Genomic DNA, 20549 nt, shown 5'->3' with positions numbered 1-20549 from the left:
GGGGAGGAGCAGGCCGTGGGGTGGGAGGCGGGTGCGTCGCGGAGCGCAGGCCGCGGCGGCCGCGGAGTACCTAGAAGCCGCAGAGAGCGCGGCCCTGCGCCCCAATCCTGGTCGCCCACCCCGCGCCCCTTCGTCCTCCCGGTGCGCACGCACGCCGGGGCCCTGCGGGGCTGGCCGCCTAGCGAGCAGGCCGTCCGACCCGGACTGGCACAGCGACCCGGAGACCCCGGCCGAAGCGCACACGGAAGTGGTGAGTGTCACCGAGGGGCTGAGAAGAAGCCGTCCGCAGCCGGCCGCTGACAGTAGGGCGAGGGGCGCGGAGCCTGGAGCCTGGCGCCGTCCGGAGACGAAGCCGCTGCTGTCGGTCCGTGCGCGTCGGGGACTCCGGGCCTCCCCGCGAGCGCGGCGCTGGACGGGAGGGCACGGGCCGGGTGGGGGCGTGCGGGTGCGCGCGGGGGATTTCCAGCCGAGCGGGGCGGGGGCCCGCGGCCGGCAGGGGAAAGGTTCAGGCTCGTTGCCCCCTCCCCCTGAAGGCTCACCAAGTTTTCATAAACAAGCCTGGAACGCTCTGACATCCTGTTTATACCACCCTGAGATACGGGCGCGGGCTTGAGGTCTGACGTTCCTCGTTGTTACACAGAGACTGTGACCGCCAGCTCCGGCAGAATTGCCGCGGGGCGGGAGGAGGTGTTTTCTGGCCTCAGGACGGAGGCTGAGGGTCTTAGCGGTTTTCCTCCTTTGCCCTGTCAGCGAAGGAAAGTTTCTAGGGTCCGGGGTCGTGTTAGTGGCGAGTAGGAAGTGACTGTGGACTCAGGAAACGCCCCCTCCCCTTTTAGGCTCCGTGAGGCCCCAGGCCGCCAGCGAGTTGGGCGAACGACCCACCCGTAGCTAGAGGCCAGGGAAGAGGAACAGAGAGAGGGAGGGAGAGGGCCACCTGGGGAATTGAGAGTCCTACTGTGAAAGGACTGATTAACTGAAACTGGGGCCGGTCTCTGGCCTCCTGTCTATCCCCACAGACCCCAACCGCGAGATCCTCCAGCATCAGAAACATCGCAGGAGTAGTAAACTCCCCTCACAAGTCACTCTCCAAGGTTCCAGGGCTGTGGGTTCCTTGGGTATGTGTGTACCAAGGAATCCCTCTGGGAAGACTAGATGAAAGGTGTGATTATTGCCAGGCGTTTGTGCACTTTTTTTTTTTTATTGTATGTATATTCTCTGTGAATTCCAATGTGTCTCTGGGGAAGAGGACCCGGTCCTCCCTGTCGCTTCTCTTAAATACGTGTCTGTGAGTTGTCTTCTGCTTCTGGTTGGATACATGTTATTAACATTTTCTTTTTAGAGTCGGGGTATTTCTCTTAGCGGCAGGCATTTGCAACTGTATAAAATGGTCATTACTCCTTTTGGGGAAGGAAAGCACTAACAACCTTGGAGACTTAACATGATAAGTACAATGCAGAAACAATTAGATGGGACCACGGAGTCTGATTGTTGGCAAAGTATTAAGAAAAGGGTTTGAGTTAGGGGCATACACATAGTGGGAAAAACATTTAAAAATGAGCATTTTATATTGATTAAACCTTTGTTCTTTGTTTCCAAAACCCCATTTTCTGTTGGTTCTCGCTTTTGCCTCTGGTAACTCTGATGTTTTCCAAGACCTCACTTGTTTTACACTGAAGGAGAATGTGTTCTTTTGTACTTTGTGGTGAAGGTTAATGGAAATTAGACACTTTGGGTACACCATGCTTTGTATTATTGAGAAAATGTCTCCTATGTATATATCTAGATCACATTTAAAGAGGTAAATGTAAATACATCATAACCTGAGTATTTGTGAACATTATGAATTGGAATACTCATAACCTCCTCTTAATTCTGTATATATTAACTAATTTCACTATCTCTTAGTTTCAATAAATAACTGCAAAATATATTTTTAATGCTAGGATTGCAGTGTGACACTCTGCATTAAATAGAGCCAGTTTAAATAGTTTCTGCAGTCCACAATGTACTACTTACTACCACTGGGGAATGATGATGGAGGGTGAATACATTATTATATATAGATAGATAAAATTTAGACATTTCCCAAGATATAACTACATTTCAATTTATAGTCTTAATTTGGGTAGTATTAATATCAGTTTACCTAATGCTGTACTTGTAATGATCTCTCTGATCGTTTAGAGTCTACCTTTTACAGATTTAAGGTGTTAAGGGGCATTAGGTTGCAAAATCTTTTTGATTCAGGCATGTGCTAAGAAAGCTGGTGAAAATGAGTTGAGGGTGGAGTGCCCTTGCAGGAATAGAGGCTCAGATTAAATGGCATGAAGAAACTTAAACTGCGTGTCTAAATAGGATTGTGAGGTTGGCCAGTTTAGCTTCTGTGTTCACAAACATTAGTGGTTTGTACTATAAATTCTAGTAATGTTTTAAAGTTATCACTCAGTTTCTCATGAATAGCTTTAAGTAACATGTTTGGATAGAAACCCAGCTGAAGCAAGTATTGAGAATATGTGTAGGTGTATGCTTGCTTTTATACAGGGAACAGAAAAGTGTAATTGTGTTAATAAGATTTATTAGCAAATACCAAGACCTGTTTTATAATCCCTCTGATAAGTGTTTTTTCCCTTAAACACACACATTTCATTTTACATATCTTTATTATGTATATCCTTATTATGTTATAATGAGATAACATGCTTTTAGATTCATTGTCTAAGATGTGAATATTTGTACAAGGAGATTTTCTTGTTCCTCTCCACACTTTAAAAGTTATTTTAAGTGGATGGGGAGTTGGTTAATTAACCAATGTTGCTGAGCAAGCAGCAGCTGATGCTATTTGATTTATTGTAGCTCAGTTGTGTATGGGGCCTTGTCAGCGAGATGCCAGAAGGAACATTTCAGATAGTTTTAGATCAGTGTTTCTTAACTGGGTATAATTTTTGTGTCCAAGGAGATAGTTGTAGTTTCTAGAGACATTTTTTGTTGTTGTTGTTATATCTTGGGGGTGGGGTGGGAGGAGGCAGTGTTTATATGAAGTGGGTAGAGGAGAAGATGCTGGTAAACATCCAATCATATTTGGAGCAGCCCCCTGCAAGAAGGAGTATTTGGCTCAACATGTCAGTAGTGCTGTGCTGGAGAAACCCTGTTTTGGAATGCTGGGTGGGGAACAAGAAGACCCTGGCTTCTGTCCCGGCAAATTGTTTCACTTCAGGCTATTTTACTTATCTGTAAATTGGAACTAAAAATATCCACTATGGCCATTTCACAAAGTTGTTTGGGAAAATCAGGTAAATAATTCGTGGAAATTGTGAGTGCAACACAAACTGTAACTATTAGAAAGACATGATTTAAAAAAAAATTATAAATGAGTTGTTAGATTACTGGTGGTTGAGGAAAGAGGTTAAGGCAATATTGTTGAGTGAGGAGATTAGATGGTTTGGTATTGTTGAATTCTTTGTTAATCTTTTTGGGTAAAGGATTTTTTAATGTATTAGGACATAAATTTTTTAAAGAAAGCTCTGTTCTTTAAACTTTAGATTATTTTCTCGCAACAAAAGGGAAAACTCACTGTAGAAAAATTAGAAAATACAGGAAAGTAGAAGGGTGAGAAAAGGCATCAGGATCGACGCCCTTTCCCATTTAAGCATAATCAAATTCTTACCAATTTCTTTGCATCAGTAAGATGAGAAGAAAGTTAATGATAGAAAAAGAGGAGCAGATGAAGGTCACCAACAGCTGTTTGTTTCTGTGTCCCTCGTTTTCTCTTTTTTAATGATTACCATGTACAGGTAAATTCAGTTATAAGAGACGTTAGCGGAATTGCCTCATTGTTTTTATTCTTCGCCGGCTAACCTCCAAACCCTGTCCCTGTTCGGCATGTTGTTTCCTCTCTGCTGCTTGTTCTCCCCCATACTCGGCTAGGTGTGCCACTGTTGCTTCCTGTCTTGAAAACCCTATGGTAATGTGGGGTTTTAAACAGCTGCCATGTTGAAATAACTGGGTTTCAGGGGCAGGAAACTACTTCCTATGAGTATTTTTCCCTGTGAAGTGCACCAGCTTTTTTAGGCAACAAGAAAGCATAAAATATTAAGTTCATTTCCATGACATATTTACTCCTAAGGTTTTATGATCTGTGATTCTTAACAGCTGGCAGTGGGCACGAATTTTTCCTTGGTGCTCTGTGAATAAATTGCCCGGTCTCAAGGCTAGACCTACTTTAGAAACAAAATGAAAATTTCTTTGAGTCCACTCCAGCCAGAAGACAGAGCTGGTCTTTGTTGAGATATTTTTAATCTGTAGTAACTGAATTTACTTAAGAGTAATATCACACAGCACTTTGTTCATTTATTCATTCAGTAAATATATGTTGAGCTTCCGCTGCGAGTCTCAGGTGAACAGAGAGAACAAAGGCAAAAATCCTTGCCTTCGTAGAGGTTACAGTCTAATGGAAGACCCTTGGGCCTCATCATTGAGTTTCTTAGTTGCAGATTATACACATTCAAGAGTAAGTTTTACTTTATGTTTATAGAACATTTTCTAGAAACCTTTATGGCACTCCTTAAGCCTGAGGAAGCTGAGGACTAAGAAGTAGCCACCCCCCCCTCCCCGCCCCCTTATTTTTTATACAGATTAACTCATTCTTCATGTATATAAACATCTCTCCGGTACGTACTATGTTCCTGGCAGATGAGTAAGACAGTTTACATGGAAATAAGCCTGCTGTATGTAGCCATAACAGTGTGGGTGGAATTAAGAGCACTGGGACCCCTGAAGAGAGCTAAACCCTGTTTGCAGCAAGTGGTGGGTGGACTGGTGAGCTGTCAGGATTGCAACTGGACAAGCTCAAAGGATAGGTTTTCTTTAGAATGAAAACCAGTGAGGACTCTTTGCTCCACAAAAGGTATTTTAACTCTTCAGAGAAAGTTATTTAAGAGTGATCTGGGAGAGGAGGCTGCCTCTGAGAAACCTAAAGAGAGGAGTGGTGGCTTGCAAAGAAGGCAGTAGTAACTTGAGCCCAGCTGGGGGAGACTAAATCAGGTCAATGTATACCTCTAGATAGAAAAGAAACTGATTTATTGTATTTTTATTGTTTTTCTTTTTTTAAATTTTATTTTAATCATTGTTCAAGTACAGTTTTCTCCCTTTGACTCCCAATCCAGCCCACCCTCCCAACCCTCCCCACTTCCCTTCCATTACCACCCTCCCCCTAGTTTTTGTCTATGTGTCCTTTAAATTTGTTCCCTATTCTGTTTTTCATACTCTGCATTTTTGGACACTCGAGCCAAACTGCTTGGTTTGATCCCAGCTGTGAGAATGTGAGCAAGTTACACTTGTTTTCTTAGAATGAAGATGGAGATGGTACCTACCTCTAAGATTGTTTTGAGGATTGAATGACTATACCTAAAGACTTTTGAATGGTGCTAGGCATATAGTATGAGCTAAAAATTTGTTAGCTTTTTTTTCATCTTCGTATAGGTAAATATGCTGTGCGTCAAAATAAAAACCAACAAAACGGTTGGCGGGGCACATGCCTGGGTGCAGGTTTCCTGTCAGGGGTGTGCAGGAGGCGGCTGATCCATGTTTCTCTCCCTTTCTCCCTTCCCTTTGCTCTAAAAATAAACAAATAAAAACCTTCAAAAAAAGACAACTCAATTTATATTAAGAATGCTTTTTTTTAAGATTGTAGAGAAGTGCAACCCACTAAACGCAAAACAAAGAGTAGTTGATACACTCTGCTTTATAGACCTCTATTAGAAATGGATAAATAAAAATGTTTAGGCACTTAATGAAGACAGTTTCTCAAGTTTGGAACAGTTATTATGTAGACATCACCAAAAGTTATAGATAAATTAGGTTTTACTCTATTTTTAAGGAAAGATGAGAAACAAAGATGCCTTTAATTTAACTTCAAATGTCATCCAAAGTATAAAATTTGGTAGGAATGTATTGGACTTCACTGTGTTGCTCTCACTCATTGTTGGCAAGTGGTGGGCTGTTGTCAGGGAGACACAGACATACCAGTTTGTAAAATGGTGTCTTCAAAGTTGTGTGGAAATTAAAAGCCATATAAATCAGATAATGTGCCAGGGAGGCACATTTGCTGCTAAGGGAATTATGAGAGTTTAAAGGAACTCTTAAGCATACATTCATTTTTCCCTGAATATTGATTTATCAGTTTCTATTTCCATATATGTATTGTGCTCTCCTAAAGCATGATGTACCCAAAGTAAAAAGTTGTACAGAAAGTAGGCTCTTGCACTAGCCTTGTGACTTGGCTGGTTTGAGTGTTGTCTCTACAACAAAAAGTTGTGAGTTTGATCCTCAGTCAGGGCACATACCCTGCCAGGCCCCTCTCTGTCTCTTCCCCCCGCCCCCCACTTTACTCTCTCCCTCCTCTCTCACCCCCTTCTCTCTCTCCAAAATCAGTAAACATATCCTCCAGTGGTGAACAGGCTGACCTGTAGGTATTTAAAAAATACTTAGGTTTATTATTTTTAGGTAGGTTAGGCAACTCAGACCAGTTCACACATATAAAGTAGAAATAGATAGGAACAATTTGTAGTTAATGCAGCTCTTATTTTTAATGGTGTTTCAAAGGGCTTAAGGGTATTAGAACTGACAGGAGTTTGCTCCATTAAGCACAATTATATCTGCAAACTTATTTGCACAGTTAATTTGCTTAGACTGTAGCAAGGCTATAATTTGTAGTATTTTTTCAATTAGTAGAATTTAAAATAACTTTTATGTTATAGAAAGAGAAAAGACAAGAAAAAACCTCATAAGACAATCTACCAAATGTTTACTTTTGCAGTGAAAAATCTTGTTATTATTAAACACACAGGCAAGCAGACAGATGTGATTCATATTATAAAGAGGTACACTGGATTTTTGACCAAGTATACCTACAAACCCATTTTAGGGCTAACTTACAAAACACAGACTTAAAAAAGTAAGATGCATAATGCCTAAATTTAAAACCTGACTAATTTTGTTCAGTTGAAGCCATTTTATAAAATTTAAGGTAGGTCTGCTAATCAGTGTATACCAGCTATTGAATTGGGCACATCATTTGATGTATGGTGGTATTTCCAAAGAACCCCATCTTTTTAGTCGTTGAGAAGGACCGTTCACTCAGATGGGTTAGAAGTAGGTGGGGGCAGTCAGAGCAAGCCTGGCTGGCCTGAACATAAATTGTAAGCCCACTTGATGTAGATTTAGGAATTAGGCCACTCGTGATACACAAACTGGTAGAAAAATGTTCTTAGGTTTTTATGTTTATTCCTACCCTCAGGAAGCATCTTTGCTAGTGGAAAACATAATAATTCAACAGTTATACAGCTATTTGTTATTGTACAATTATACTATATACCAGCAGAAATGTCTTAGTTTGCTATAAAACAGAGGTGGGGAATAGTAAGAAGAGGGGGTCTCTGTGGTGCATACAAGAAGCAACTGATGAATGCATCACTAAGTGGAACAAGAAATTGATGTTTCTCTCTTTCCTTCTCCCCCTTCCCCGCCTTCCATCCCTTGCTCCCTTTCTCTCTAAAATAAAAATAAAATAAAATAAAAAACCTCCAAAAACCTTAAACCAGTGGTGAGAAAACTCTTTCTGTAAAGGAAAAAAAATAAATATGTTCTGCTTTGAGGGTCATGCTGCCCTGTTCCCTTTATGCAATTCTGCCTTTGTAGAACAAATGCAAACATAGACAGTATGCAAACCAATGAGTGTGGCTGTGTTCCAATAAAACTCTGTGTGGACACTGAAGTCTTAATTTCTAGTTGTCACAAAATACTATGTTTTTTCCCCAACTGTTTAAAGAGGTAAAAATTTGTAGGACTTCTTGGCTGTGTAAAACAGATGGCAGGCCAGATTTGGTGCTTGGCCAAAGTTTGCTGACTGGTGCTTTAGACTGTCTTGATCTCTCCCTTTCCTTGTTCCCCACCCCACACCCAGCAGCTGGCCCAGCCGTCTCAGTTCTCCCTCCCAGTACATCACACCTTCGCCTTCTCATCATCCCTGCCTCTGACATGGCTTTCTTTTGCCTGGGTGAGTGCGGTAACCTACATTCTCGTCTCCCTGCTTCCAGCCTTTTCTCTTCAGTCGGCCATCCACACAGACATTGAACAGTCTGTAGCCTGACTCAGGTCATAGAATTTCCTGACCACGAGACTTTGGAAGCCCTTATTGCCTAGAAAACAGTCCAAGCTCCACCTTATGTGGTATTCAAGGTTGCTTGTGATAAGATGTCAACTTTTCAGCTTATTCTTCCTTTTCTCTCCTTCTACACTGCCAGAATAGGTTGCATATTTACTGTTTTGCATTTGACCCTCAAACATTTCTCATAATTTTCTATATTCTCCCTGATTTTTAAATGCATTTACTTTTGCTTCATGCTCTCCACCTGTCAAAATTCTGTAACTTTCAAGGCCCCTTTAAATGTCCCTGACTCCTCCCTCTGCCCCCAAAAGAGGTTGGCAAACTGTATACTATGTGGGTGGTGTGTGGTCCTCTTTCCTGGGGCGTTGTGTTCTGTCTGGGCTTCAGTGCTTTTGTAGACTTCCCTCCACTCTGCAATCCCAAGGCCCTTGAGGACAGTGCCTTGTCTCATTCATTGTAATATCCCCTTCCCTTTCACAGTGAGCACATGGGTGTTTATTTAATAAATGCTAAATCCTGTGTAGCTATGTACAATTTGTAAAGTTTGAAGTGGAAACATTTTACTGAAGGGAGTTTGGTCAAATTAAATCCTTGATTCTTATACAAAGTAGTACAGTTTTGTTAAAGATCACCAAGTATTTTGGAAGACTTTGGTGGTGTTCTTGGTCCTGTCAATGGCTTAGATAAATAAGTTCAGGCAAACTTATTGCTGCTTTTCTTCAGGAATTTATATTACATTTTATAAGAGAAATAAAAGAGTGCTCTGTAATTCATAATGTTTCCTTGTTGGAAAGCTCAGGGCCAACTTATTGACTTATTTTAGGTTGCTACCTGTTTTTCTTACAATAATCTGCCTGCCTCAGTCTCCCACCAGATCGCTTGTCACAATGAGTGGTTCTCCTGTGTATGTCTTCTGTATTTACATAGGTAGCTTCAATTTTGGGGGGGTGACAAAAATATGAATAAATAAATGCTAGACCCTTGGTTTATCCAACTTAAGGATGATAACAAGATGGTAGGTAAAAGATAAATATCTTGGAAGAAACAGGGAAAAAGCTGTGGGACAGAATGAGAATTATGATGTGGGTCTGGTGGGAAATAAGAAAAGTGCTTTGTAAATGCCTTACAATCTTTTGGTTAACATGTGCTTGGGGTGGGGCATGTCTCCCAGGTTTGTGTGGTGTGTAGCACACCTTCCCAATGGAAAGGAGAGGGAGAAAGAGGACGAGACTCAAAATCAGTAAGCTTTTACTGTGTCAGCTGTTACATGTGCTTTGCATTTCATACTTAATTTAATCTTTTAATAGCCAGAGAGATGCATCTTAATGGAATCCTTTTCTAGATGAGCAAACAAAGCTAATAAATGGGAGAGATGGAATTCAGATTTCAAGGTCTCTGGCATTAAAACAAAAACAAAAACAAAAACAAAAACCCCTTTATTCTTTTATCCCTTCTAGCTTTACTGAGATATAATTGGAAAACCCTTCTGTTCTTAAAAAAACAAAACAAAACAAAAACACTAAAACTAACTACTGTCTTATCACTTGTCTTTTTTTCTTTTTGCTGACAGTGGCACTTAAAATGAGAAACTATGGGGTTTGTTCCTATCCTGTTTTCCAAGCTAATGCTCCTGAAGCAGTTTTAGGCTCTTGGAGAGCCTGTATTGTATTAGGTAGAGTTACAAGCTGGATAATAAAGAGGATCTGAAAGGGTTTTGGGAGGGAGGCAGTTTTAATGAGGTGGGTGGTGAAATGGGCAATTGGGTTCATTTAGCTTTCCTGAAGAGAGTTTAGTGTTTTCGTGTGAAATATATTTGACATAGTAAATCAAACTTGAATTACTGTTACTTTATGCTACCGATTATTATATAACATGTCCCATGTTTACCTGTTTGGGCATGAGTGTACCAGATGTGTTACAAAAGGCAAACTGCTTGGACTTGGAACCAGGAAGAGGTGGGTCTGAGGCTGTCCTTCACCACTCACTAGCTCTGTGGCTTTGGGATTGTAACTGATCCTTAGTTTTTCTCAACTGTAAAATGGATTTTTAGTACCTATCACGAAGTTCCTTTGTGAAGGTAGAACACACAGAATAGCTTCAGAAAGTGCCTGGGACTCAACAGCATTGAATAAATATTGGTTCCCCACACCTACCCCCAACCGTTGAACAGGGCCAGAGATTCTATACATAATTAAGTAATGTTCACATGCTTATGAGTGGGAACTTTACAGATACATGTTACTCAAGTAATGAACTTCTGATGAAGGAAGCACCCTTGTACAAATGGCTGGGTTCCCACTACTCCAAAAGCATCAGTGTAAGATAGTGGTTCAGACCCCCAAACCTGGAACCAGAGTCTGTGGTTTATCCTGCTTTAGTTTCCTAGCTAATTTCCTAGGCAAGTTATCCAACATCTTTGTGCCTCGGTTTCCTCACTTATAAAATGAAGACAATAATAGCACTTGCCTTACAGGGTTGTAAGGATTAAATGAGTGTGTTTGTGTGTACTAACACCCTTTAAGGGTTTATCAGTCTTATTACTTCTTTTCCCTCCGGTCTTCCTTTCCTCCTTGTGTAGGCAGCCCTTATGTCACCTGGAAATTCCCTGGAATCCCCCTCATATCTTCTCTCATCAGGAGAATTCTCTGTACATCATATACCTGTCTTTTCCCTCTCTCTTCAGTTTCTTCCTGGTTACTTCATTTTAATTCGGGATGTCTCTTTCTCATGTCTAATGCATTCTAATTAATTACCTTCCTTGTACATTTTTGTCCAGCCACTTTAAAAAATCTTTTTTTTTTAAGTGTGGAAACTGAATATTTTCTAACAATGACTGATAAGCCCAACTGTGTGTTAAGGATGCATTTATACCAAGGAAGATGAAAGCCATATAGTGTCAAGCAATGAAAAAAAAATGTTGTTTATTGAATTCTATCTCTGTGCCAGGCATTCAGATCAGTAAAATGAGACTATGAATGGTTGAATAACATGTTTAAAGGCACCCAGCTTTTATGCAGGGGAACCCAGATTTGATTGAAACCAGGCCTATCTGGCCCTTGGTCTCAAAATCCCTGAGATTAGTTGCCTAAAAGCTTTCAGGCACCTCCTCAGCACTCTACCTGCACCCCTTAATAACCAGCATTCTGTTTACCCTCAAGCTCCAGCTTTCGAGATGACAAGATCACTTACCCGTGAGGTTCTCTGTGGCTGCAGAATGTTTTCTGCTCTTTTAGCAGGGCAGATGTATAGTGTTTCAGGGACGGTATGTGTTAAATTGATCTTCTGTGTGTTAGTATGGAAACATAACCAAACTTATAGCGGTATGTGTTGGGGGAAAATGTGCTTACATTTCAACAACCAACTGAAAATGAAGTTTTAAAAAGGCAAAACTGTTTATAAACTAGACTACCAGTATTTGTTTTAGTGCATTACCTGCATTGATTTACTTTAAAGGTGTGTGTGTCGTACCCGAGTCAGGCACATTCTGGAATGGATATGTTATTATATTCACTTGCTTAGCCATCTGTCCTCATCTGTGGCTGACCTTTGTATCTCGAACCACTACTGTTGTGTTTGGCACATTGTAGGAACCCTATGAAGATATGTATTTAGTACTCTTTAAAAAAAATCAATGGTTCTTTATACTTTTCTGTTGGCCTGATGTATTGCAATAAAAAAAATCAATGGAGTGAGGGTCAGGCAACATCGAGAGAGGAATGTTGCCATGCAATACTGCTATGCTAGGCCAAATTGAGACATTTAAAGGTATTTGGGATCCAGACACTTATGATAATATTGCTCTGATTATTGGGAGGCAAGGAAAGCAGTCAGACAAGTTCCTCCGTGGCTCGGAGTCTTGTTTACCTTTCTCAGGTTAGAACTGATCCCTGTATTGGTTTCAACAGGTTATGGAGACAGGTTTGCCATTAACCTCAGCATATTTGGTTCAAGTTTATAGATGTTGTCTAGTAAGTGCTATTTAAGGATTTATAGTACACAATGATCATAAAACCTTATAATAATTTTAAGAGTTGGAAGAAATCAAAGTTGCCCAGGGATACTTCATTTTCCAATTTTGCAACAGCAAAAACTAATAATCAGGGCAGTTACTTTACTTGCCCAAGACTTCTGTGGGTCACCACTTTAATGTTTTCTTGTTTTTGTTTTTAAATACAGCATCATGCTGGATTTGTGATAAAAGTAAACAAATGATACAGAAGGTAGCATGTAGAATTTAGCAAACTAAATACCCATTTGTTCAAATGGCTCTGAGATGAGTAAAATGTATTTGTGGGTAGGAGATTTAGAGATTATATGAGAGAAATTAGGATTATACAGGGTTCAGCCATTACCTTGGACATTATGAAGGGCTGTCTTGTGGGAGAGGAGAGATTAAGCTGCCCTCATGGGTCCTTGCCACATTGGAAGTGCCAGAGGTTAGGGGCCAAGTCCCTCTTGCTTAGACTTTTAGTCCTAGTTCAGCCCTGTGTGTTCTGTTGGGCAGGTGGTCAGTAAAATGTTATTGAACACATGAATGCCAATTATAAGAAGCTAATTCGGGCTTTGTCTTGTGGAAAGCCCATTTGTTTGACTAGCATTGCTTTTTTATGTTGTTTCTTTTACGGGGAGAAAAACCACTTTACGAAACACCCCTAGCTTAAGTAGACCTTAATAGAGGCAACAGTTATACTAAGAACAACAAACATAAGATTTTGAGAGCTCGTCACAGATGAAAAGGTGCTGTCTTGTATAACTGTCTTTTGAGACTTAAGGCAGCTGAGATGCAGAGGTGAAGAGCTTGTGAGCTAGCCCCAAACCCTGTACTCTCCCACCGTGGCTGCATTAATCTGGACTGGTCTGGGGACGAGCAGAGCCTGTAGTGCCTCCCTGTCTTGCACTCTGCTGCTTGCTGGCCTGTCTGCTGCTGTTCACCTGTTTCCACAGAGCCTCCCAGAAGCTTAGTTTAAGGTCCAGGTCCTGGGCATGTGTCTGAGTCAGAATTACTTGTGTTTTCTTGTTCTCGCAGCCAAGCCTGCTCTCAGCACGTTGTCACAGTGTGAATGAAGCCTGAGGAAGTAATTCAGTCAAAGTGTGTATGGCTGAAAGAGGGTGCCTCAAAGCAGACAGTCTGCTAACCCTGAGTTGGGCCTCTAAGGAGAGGAAAGTATTTTTTTTCCTCTATTCTTTTGACCTTTATCTTAAGTCATTAAAAAGCCACAGGCTGCAAATTCAAAATGATTGCAACCTTTTACTTTTATACAAGAAAGATACACACTTTATGGGATGTCCACTGATCTGTAGTTTCTATCGACATAGGCACTCTCTTCTCTAAAGACTTATTTTTTAATTAATTTTATGTGATTTGCTTTTCCAGTCTGTTCAACAAGTAGTTACAGTTCCACATGGAACACTGTTAGTCCGCCCTGTATTTACTTTCAGAGAAGTCATACATCACCCTAATATTGGCTCTTCCTAGGCAATCATTTGAAATTTGCTATAGCTCTTGAATGTTTCTTTTAAACTTCTATTAAGCATTTTAAAGAAATTAAGCAAGTAATGTATTGCATTTTAGAAAAACCGAGAATTAAAATAAAAATTCCAAGGTCTGTTATTCAGTTAAACATTTTTGTTAATATTTAGTGTTTATTATTTCAGACTTTGTTTTATGCCTGTATAGGCCTATAAAATAAAAAAAAATTCAAGGAGATCATAGAACATAATGCTGTTTTGTAATCTGGCTTTTTCACCAAGTGACTGACTTCTCATTGTTTTCCCCCACAAAGTAATAACTTTTGGTTAAGGTGGCATAACTTTTTATGGTACATAGATTTCCATAGTATAGATGAATGAAAGTTTATTTATCTAACCCCCTAATGTGGAACATATGTACTGTTTGTTTTTCCTACTATAATAATCCTGTTATAAACATCTTTGTGCCTCCAATTTTATGGACTTTTCTGATTTGTTTCCTTAGGAGACCATAAATGTATTATTTGAGAATTTTTTTACATTTTAAGATTTTGGGTACTTGTCTATGCCATGATTTTAAAAGCACACACTCTGCTTTAATGGAAACATGATAAATCTGTCCAGTTGATTTTTTAGAACAGTAAGTTCTGTAGGTTCCTTGGTGGATACACAGCCCTGGGGACTGTGGGATGCCTGAACAGAGTTTCTAATGGTTAGCTTTTCCCCAGAGCACCACAAACATTCTGGGCTGCCATATTCCAAGATTTGCTCTGGATGTGTGAGGTGGAAGCCACCTTAAATTGCTGGAAGATAATCTTGTGGAAGAAGAGACAAGCTCTACCTTTTTGTGTTTACCAGATGTGTTGCAGTGAACTTTGAAAAACCCTTTCAAGTAAAATAAGGTCTGCTTTTTTCCCTCTTATGATTAAAATACAGGTTGCTAGGCAATTCCAGAAGATGACTTTTTACTGATTAGTGGCTATAAAGATTTCACATGATAATATTCCCAAGTTGTTTTATTAGTCAGGTCTGCTTTAGTGAAATCAACAAGGGTAGTTTATTTTTGCAAAGACTTGTGACAACAAGCTCCTATCTGCACTCCCTGGGGAGTGCAGTTCACATTTAAGATTTTGCTTCAGGCCTCTCTGCAGCTTTATGGGTGAGTGTTTCAGATTTCTAGATATGAAACTGGTTTGACATTAATTCCTAGCATGATGTCTTTTCAAATATCCTCTTAGTGTAAGTCAGAAAAGTCTGCAGAGCTAGCACCATGCTCTGCACATAAATTACTTTTCCCTTTTGTTTGCTCCTTTCTCGAAGCCTCCTGGTTCATGCAAGAGTCATTATACCTAGGCAGTCACAGACATTTTTCAATTAGATTTGTATTTAATAAAATTAAGCCTTGTAAGTAATTAGTGAAAACTAGACCAAGGGAACCTATAGTTAATTAAGCACTGAGTTGAAGAACTGGGAAAGGGTGAAGTTCTTCCTTCTGATATGGCACAGATAAAAAAGATCTTATCTGTGTATTCTCCTCCTGTTCTTTGACTTCAGTGTTAGAGTGTTCCATCCAAAGCCTCCATTTTAGGGTAATATTTTGGCACTGTCTTCTAAGCTATACTTCAGGTAATTTAGAAACATTTTTATTTCTAAGTCTATATTTCCATGTAAACCTTTTATGCATAATATATTTCTCCTATATAATCTAGTGTAGATTTAGATTGATGATGACTTTAAAATTTTTTTAATTACTGATTTTAGAGAGAGAAACATCAATTTGTTCCACGTATTTATGCGTTCATTGGTAGCCCCTTGAATGTGCCCTGACCAGGGATTGGTCCCCCAACTTTGGCGTATCGTGATGATGCCCTAACCAGCTGAGCTACCCGGGCAGTGCTTGATAATGACTTTTTAAAAATTGTACTTTTCTTTGGAAATGTAATAGTATCACTGACCTAACATAATGACATATTTACCAACCAGAAATATTATGTTAATATGAAAGTATACTCACTAATCATGAAATTGTGTACTCCTGTTTTAGTGAAGGTATGTAATACTGTAGATAACATTCCAAAAGGAGCTATGGAGAGAAGATTCTTATTCAGGGACCTTTTGCCCAGTGAATTGCTTGGATGTCTATAATGGTTCTTTTTTGGTGACTTTTAAGGCAAAGAAAAAAAGAGTGTGGGATGTATTGGCTTATGTAAGCAGAGCTTCTTAACAGGCACGGGGAAGACCCCACAGGCTCTGCTGATGTCAACATGGCCCCTTCATTAGGAGTCCTGCTCGTTTCTGTGGCTGTTTCCCTGATCCCATTTCTTGCCACAGTGAGGTTTTCTCCAGATGTTTTGAAGGAGAGGACTGGCTGCCCCAAGATGATGCTCTTCTGGCTTCTATTTATCAAATCTCCATGGAGAATTCTTGCTTGGGGCCATTCAGGGATAGGGGTCAGGCAGGACACTGTGATCTGTAGTTCTGACAGAACCACATGAGATGGGGGGTTTCCAGACAGATGAAGAGCAGAGATGTCTGCCATAGCATCTCGAACTGGCAGTTAAATTTTTTTTTAAATTATCACAAAATACAGAACATAAAATTTACCATCTTCATGATTTTTAAGTACAGTTCAGTAGTGTTAATATAATCATATTATTGTGCAACCTATCTCCAAAAAGCTTTTCATTTTGCAAAAGTAAAATTCTGTATCCACTAAACAACCCCCTGCCACCCCATATTCTCTGCTTCTCCCAGCCCCTGGCAGCCATGTTCTAGTTTCTTTTTTTTCAATATGGTTAATAATTGCATTAAAATTTAAATATTAGAGAATACAGGTTATTAGATCTATAAAATTGTACCTCCATTTATGAATTTTAAAATATCTTTGACACACAAAACAGAATATGAGAGAACACTGTGTCTGATGAGCTTACGGAAAAGGCTTCCAGGAGGGTGTACATTCTCAGAAGCCATCCTCTTCCGGCAGAGGTTCCAGTTCAAGCATCTCTTCCCCATTCTTCTTTTTTTCCAAAGTATTTTTTTTAATTTTTCAATTATAGCAGGCATACAATATTATATTAGTTTCAGATGTATAACCCAGTGATTAAACATTTGTATAACTTAACAAGAGATCACCCAGATAGAACTAGTGCCCATCTGACACCATATATAGTTACTAGGATATTATTGACTCTATTGCCTATGCTGTACTTTATATCCCCATGACTATTCTGTAACTACCATATTCCATAATTACTAATTTGACTTCTTATTCCTCTCACCTTTTTTCACCTATCGCTCTTCCATCTGGCAGCTGTCAAAATGTTCTCTGTATTGGAGTCTTTCTGTTCTGCTTGCTTGTTTATTTTGTTTTTTAGATTCCACATATAAGGGGAATCATATGGCATTTGTCTTTTGTCTGACTTATTTCATTCAGCACGAAACTGTCTTCAGGGATCCCCAGTCTCCAGGCAGTGGACCGGTAATAGTCCCGCTCTGTTAGGAACCGGGCTGCACAGCAGGAGGTGAACTTGAATGTCATGTGCTTGAATCATCCCGAAACCATGTCCTGTCCCCCTTTCATGGAAAAATTGTCTTCCATGAAACCGGTCCCTGGTGCAAAAAAGGATGGGGACCACTGCTCTGGGTCCATCCATGTTGTTGTAAATAGTGAGATTTCATTTTTTTTTTTATGGTTGAGTTATATTCTATTATATATATACACCACTTCATTATTCACTCATCTATTGATTGGACACTTAAGGTACTTTCATATCTTGGCTATTGTAAATAATGCTGCGTAGAACATATGCATGTATATGTCTTTTTGATTTAGTGTTTTGGATTTCTTCGGATAAATATCCAGAAGTGAAATTGCTGAGTCCTTTGTGTCTTGTTAGAGCCTTTGTTTTAAAGTCTATTTGTCTGGTATAAGTATTGCTATTCCAGTTTTTTTTTTAATTTCCATTTTCACGAAATGCCTTTTTTCATCTCTTTCAGTTTGTGTATTTATTTTGATCTGAAGTGAGTCTCTTGTAGACAGTGTATGTAAGGGTCTTGTTCTGTTATCCAGCCACTGTATGTCTTTTGATTAGAGCATTTAATTCCTTTGCAGTTAAAGTAATTGTTGACAGATATGTATTGCCATTTTATTCGTATTTTTATCTGTTTTCTTGAAGAAGACTGTTTAACATTTCTTGCAGTACTATCTTGGTGGCGATGAACTCCTTTAACTTTTTCTTGTCTGGGAAGCTCTTTATCTGTCCTTCAGTTCTAAGTGATAGTTTTGCTGGGTAGAGTAATCTTGGTTGTAGGTCCTTGCTTTTCATCACTTTGAATATTTTGTGCCAGTCCCTCTGGTCTGGAAAGTTTCTGTTCAGAGTTCAACTAACAGTTTTGTGGGATCTCCCATGTAGGTAGGTAAGTGCGTTTCTCTTGTTGCTCACTTTCTATTTCCTGCCTATGAATTTGCCTGCTGTAGGTACTTCATGTAAGTGGAATCATATAGTATTTATCCTTTTGTGTCTCACTTATTTCACTTAGCACAGTGTCCTCAAGGTTCATTCATGCTGTAGCACGTGTCACAGTTCCCTTCTTTTTGAAAACTGAATATTCCATTGAATATGTACTTACCACATTTTGTTTATCCATTCATGGTCAATGGACACTGAGTTGCTTTCACCTTTTGGCTATTGTGAACATTGCTGCTATGAACATGAAAGTACAAATATATCTCCTAAAGACTGTGGCTTCAATTATTTTGTGAATGGGTAGTTTTTTAGATAACTGTATCTCAAACAGATCAAAGACTAAGTTCATTTATTTCCCCTTAAAAACTTTTCCTTATTGTAACCTCCCTCTCTTACCACCTTCACTGGTTATCTGAGCCAGATCTAGGGCTTTTTTGACTCATTTTACATGGACTGTTAGTCACCAAGTTCAGCTGATATATATCTCCTAAACATCCTTTTAATCCTTGTTGCCCTGACTATATTTGTTCTCAAGGACTTCTGCGAATAAAGAATTTCATCATCTTACAGGTTTGGGAGTTACATGATGTTGCTTAGTTTATCCTTTTCTTGGAAAACCAAAATACGTGTTAACATACTAAAGTCTCAAGAAGTCTTACAGTGAAGGAACTATTGAATGTTTCTTTGAATATCAAATGACTCAATCAACTGTTTTCCAAATATATTTGACTGCTTTTCTATTTAACATTTACTAATATGAAATTGTGTAAGAAACATAGCTTTTCTGTCTCCTTGCCTTTCCATCTCCATTCCTTCCCTTCTTTAGTTTCATCTCTTGCTTGGACAATGGCCCAAACCTGTGAAGTCAGGGGTTTTAAATCTTTTTCTCTCCCATCCATCCATTTGGCAGTCAGTTGAAGATTCTTTCTTTTGGAATAAAAGGGTGTATACAACAAAATGCATAAGATTATAAATTATTCACTAATTTGCTAGAGTTGAACTGTCCTTGGGTTCATTTTCAGTTGCTGCAGACTAGAACTGCTCTGTGGGGAACAGTTTCTGTGGGCACGTTATTAAACTTCTCTCTCTCTCAATTTGCTTATCTGTTATGAGAATTGAGTCCTTATATTGAAAACACTTAGAACAGTGACTGATATATACGTGCCCAATAAAACATTAGTCGGTATTTCTTTCCTCCCTCCTTCCCTGATTTACAACTCCTGTGAAGTTCACTATATTCAGAGATTTTGCATGCATTACCATAGTTAATCCTCAATGAAGGAAAAAAATCTGATAACATTACCCATAATTAACTAATTATTTTAGTGCCCAGTAAGTGCAAAATGTAGAACATCCTTTGTTAGCATAGTAGTAGAAGATTTGCTTTACTTAATTACTTATTCTCAAAACCTAGAAAACTGAGGATTAGAGGAAACACTGTGGAAGGAAGTGTGGTTATGGGTGAATGGCTGACTTACAGGATTTTTATTTTTACTGAGACGTAAATAGTTCCTGTTGAGAGTTTCAGCAGATAAGAGCATGAGTTCCAGTCACAGCCCTATGACTATGAGCATGTTACCAAATACTTTGACATTTCCTTTTTTATAGAATATCGAATGAGATAACATATGCAGAAAACATAGCTTATGATAGGCGGTCTGTAATGGTTTTCTTTCTCCTTTCTCCTAGGGAAGTAAGAGAGGATCTCTGTGTAACCTATTGCTCAGCTCTAGTGCCTGTCACTTTGTGGTGGCAAATCCCCTTCTCATTAAGGTTTTCATGGCAGGCAGTTTTAACTTTCCAGCATTATTATTATTATTGTTGCTGTTGGTGTTTTGTTTGACATGGGTAGTATATTCGTTTGGTTCAGAAAGCAGAATAAGGCACAAACTGAGGCGGCTTACTCCCATCCTTGTCATTGTCAGCTTCTTTCCCCATCCCCCTAAGAATCCTCCTTTATTAATTTCTTGTGTCCAGAAACACTTGCAAGTATATATTCTTTTTCTGTTTTTGTACAAAAGGTACCATACTTTGCTTTCATTATTTTACAGTATATCCTATTCTCCATAGTTTCCTGGTTTTTGCCAAGTAATTTCCCATTAGTCAAATATAACCCAGCCACTAAAATAAAAATAGGGTCATTATAATTTTTAAAAAAATATTGATAGGGACTAAATATAGTTTTTAATTCCTTCATTTTTAAAAATAGAAAAGCAAATGTAATGCTGCACTTTTCCATTATGATATTCTTCATTTGGTTTCTTTCTCCCTCTCTCTTTCTTTCTTTCTTTCTTTTTAAATTGAGACAGTTACTTTAGTTTGAACAAGAAAGTGACATATGCAGCTGAAGATGTTTCCCATAGTATGAGAGATTCTCCCATTTTACTCCACACCTTGAGATACAATTTTGGGAGAAAAGATATCTTATATTTGGTTAATTATGTAAT

General features: G+C 39.3%; 1 protein-coding gene across 2 annotated transcripts in view; it reads left to right on the top strand.

Annotated features, from left to right (window-relative positions):
• The window catches only part of JAK1 (Janus kinase 1), a 123299-nt gene continuing 102750 nt past the window's right edge, over window positions 1-20549 (top strand). Inside the window, exon 1 of one of the 2 annotated variants that reach the window (XM_028514188.2) lies at window positions 1-250. The gene's annotated coding sequence lies outside the window, so the exon portion shown is untranslated. The remainder of the gene's footprint in view (window positions 251-20549) is intronic. The other variant, XM_028514190.2, reaches the window with a different exon arrangement.

Source organism: Phyllostomus discolor, chromosome 5 (assembly GCF_004126475.2).
Source record: "Phyllostomus discolor isolate MPI-MPIP mPhyDis1 chromosome 5, mPhyDis1.pri.v3, whole genome shotgun sequence".
Classification (NCBI taxonomy): domain Eukaryota; kingdom Metazoa; phylum Chordata; class Mammalia; order Chiroptera; family Phyllostomidae; genus Phyllostomus; species Phyllostomus discolor.
Note: the sequence above shows the minus strand (reverse complement) of the source record. Positions and strands in the feature narration are given on the sequence as shown.